We start from the raw sequence: 3,665 nt of genomic DNA, 5'->3' as shown, positions 1-3,665 counted from the left end.
TGGGACCCGCCCGTCGGACCCATCCCTTCCACTAGAACCCGGTGCGGACTCGAGCCGAGCGCGGAGACCATCCCGGACTCGCCGCGCTGCTGCTGCGCGTCCCCTCCTAGCCTTCTCGGATCCGCCCCACATATAGGCCGAGCCCCTGCCTCGCTCGCGATCCTAAAACCCTAGCCGCCAGTGCCGCCAGGCTGTCCCCGAGCTACAGACGGCCGCCGGTGCCATCTCCCGGTTCACCACACCGTGCCGCCGTGGAACGCCGCCCCGGTGCCGCACTAGCGACCCCAACCCCTTCACAAGGTTCGTCGTGCTGCGGAGCATGTCAGGCGCCATCCTTCTCTCCTCGGTTGTCTTGAATTCGCCAGCGCCCCTCACTCTATTCCTCCCCTAGCAGCTCGTCGCTGCCTAGTTCATCGCCGGCGCGCGCTCTTGCCTTGCTGTCCCCGGTGCCAAGATCCCCAGAAGAAGGTTCGCCGACACGCGTGACATCTTCCGCGGTGAATCTTTCCCTCTTCATCGCCTCGGTTCATCGCCACCTCCATCTCATCTAGTTCTTGCATGCAGAGCCGTGCGCCGTTCCCGCCATCCGGTTCGTCATCGTCACGCACCGCAATCCCACAGTACCTGCCATCGAGAAGCCCCGGTGAACTTCGCTCGTGCATGGAACACACAGACGACGCACCGCCGTGGCCTCTAACCCTCTGTACCATCATCGCCACCGTCTCATCTCTGGTCCCCGTGTAGATCCGACGCCACCGCCATCCATCGGTTTGCCGCTGCCTCACAACGCTGTCTCGCTATCTCTGTCATCAAGAGCCCCACAGTAAGCTTCGCCCACGCGTGGGACACAAAGAGCACATGTACCTGGACCCCGGTTCCCCTCCCTTCACCCTGACGCCGTCTCACCCATCTCCCTTTGTGCACAGCCACGAGTTGCCACCGCCATCCGACGTCGTCGAGCCGGCGCCGAACCTGCACCCTTGTCTTGGAGCTGTGAGCCGAGGTGAGAAACCCCTAAAATCCTTTCCCATGCTCCGTTTGCCCTTCCGCCGTCGGGAATTGCTCGCCGTCGCAAGGAATAGCGCCGCCGTCGCTCTAGGCCATCGTGCGCACCCGTAGGCCCTCTCCCCGCCGCCGAAAAGCCCGCGGGTGGACTCCCTAGCCCGCGGCGAAGCTTCTTGACCCCACCTACTTGCTCCCGAGCCACCGACGCACCCAATTGCGCGCACGCCAGCGCTATGCCGCCGCAATCCAGGGGCGGCGCTGCCTTGTTCCGACGCCCAAGCCGCGCCCCTGTCCCTGGCCGTCCGATGAGGATCCGATGGGCAGAGATCAATCGGAGGCCAAGTCAACAAGTCAATACCAGTCAACCCTGCCACTTTTGCTAAAGAGACCCCGTATTTTATGGAAATCAACCCGCGGTCCCTGATTTTTAGGGTTTTGACCCTGCCGCCTCAAATCTATTTACAAACATGCCCCTGCTCTTCCTGTTTAACTCCGTAACCCCTGTATCTTCTCTATTTTACATCTAGGTCCTTCAAAACTAATACCAGGACCCCTGGAAGTATTATTTTAACTACAAATAGACCCCTGGAACTTATATATTCCATATTTTATTCATTATAGTTCTGTTTAATGAGATTCTTGAATCGTTAGACTCGTAGCGATGCATAGAATAGTTTTACGTAGTGTTTGTACTTGCTTGGTGTACTGTTTTAGCTTATTTGTATATGTTTGCTTGCATGCTTAGTGTGAATGTAGTGCCACGATTGCTACGTGTAGACGGGGAGCAACCTAAAGATACGGAAAATCAAGTTCGTGATGAGCCTAAGCAGCTATGTTTTGGTTAAAGGCAAGTGTCCCTGATCCTATGTCCTATTCACTTTAATTCACCGCCCTTTAATTAATCTACTACTCCTATTAAGGTTTTCCTAGCTACTTTGTCCATATTGAAACCTTGGGGAAAGGGCTGTGATGTTTAGCTTTGCTTACGCTCAACTCATGTTAATCATGTAAACTTGATGTTATTTTAATTACTACTATCACTATGATTAAAACTGGCTTTTTAGCAACATGGAACTGGGGACCTGGTCAAACGGCGTTGTGCACCCAGTGTTTCTCCACCCTAAGGGCTGGTTCGCCGAGCGACCTTCCAGGACTTTTAGTACAACCACATGAGACTGTATGGGCGGTCCTTAGCTGACTAACTAGGTGAACTAGTGGGGTGGCTTGCTTCGCCGTCGTGTCGTATGAGGGGCTTTGGTGGGTATAGGCCTAGCTCTACCGAGGGGGTGCATTTGGTTTATTCGATTTGGTTTTGTTAGTCACCACTTGGAGGGGAGTTCTATATTTACTGGGGGTAACTTGTAACGGGCGGGCTACACACTAGGAATCCTAGGTAAAAGCTTCGTAGTGAGATTACCTGCCACTCACCTAGGTAGTGTTTAAAGGGTTTAGCGGCCCTTGGCAAATGGGAAATCACGGCATGTGGGTTTTAAAGGTGTACAACCTCTGCAGAGGGTTAATTAATCTGACATGTTAGCCGTGCTCACGGTCACAAGCGACCTGGCAACCTCAATTGATTAGAGGAAAGTTGGGCTGCGATGATGATGATGCGACCTTTATGGTCATGCTCTTTATTACCGTTATCTTGGTTATGGAATCGGTTAATGCTAATTTTTAATAACTTTAAAAGCAACCAACTAAAAGCAACTGCTTATAAGCCAGTCCACTATGTGCCAGTCCACCTAGCCAAAGGGGACATTTGTTGAGTGCGAAATGTACTCATCCTTGCTATTTCCAAAACAACTACGTTGCATCCATTGCAACTGCTGCTCAGATGGAATAGAGGATGGAGATGATGACATGAAGCTACAACACCCCGATGCTGCAGAGCTATGGATCCAGTCATTAGGAGACAGAGTTGCTAATGACCACGCTTGAGTCTTCGAGGACGATGAGTTCTAGCTTGGTGGAGTTCCCCTGTCAGATGCCTGTGAAGGATGGAAGCCCGACGCTGTAGTTACTCTGATCAAGAACGCTTTGATAAGTTATTTGCTTTATTATGTAATATTCGCTATGTAATTCCAAGCTTTGTGTAATTATATTCACTCTTGTATAATGTAATGTATGTGATTTTGATCCTGGCACATACATTAATTGCATCCGGTGTTTATTTTTAAAACCGGGTGTGACACTTCGTTAGTTCGACGGTGCCCCCATGCATGCCGTACAGGCAAGAGCCACCGGTCAAGACAGGACCCTCATAGTTTGCCATATAAGATGTACGAGTGGCCCTAATGGCTATTACTGCTTTCTACTAGAGTAGAACTCGAATGGATTGTTAATGAACAAAAAATTTAATAGATCAATTGAATGAATGGCTTGATTACATATTATACATTATATTACTAGTCTATCAACCCGTGCTCTCACATGAGTTAGGGTTTAAAATATAAGATATTGAAATTTGATAAATAACTTTAATAGTAGCAACAATCGATAATTTAAAAACTAACATAGATACATTTTTGTTATTTAATTTCTAAATAACATGTGTTTGTAGTTTAGAATTTAGATGTTATTTTAGTTTATCTTTAGTATATTAGAGGTGATTATTTTAATCTATCTTTCGTAACGCCAATTTGTAATTTTAATTGTAGTAG

This window comes from Panicum virgatum, unplaced genomic scaffold, assembly GCF_016808335.1.
Source record: "Panicum virgatum strain AP13 unplaced genomic scaffold, P.virgatum_v5 scaffold_3996, whole genome shotgun sequence".
In the NCBI taxonomy this organism is placed as follows: Eukaryota; Viridiplantae; Streptophyta; class Magnoliopsida; order Poales; family Poaceae; genus Panicum; species Panicum virgatum.
This window is presented reverse-complemented; position numbering follows the sequence as displayed.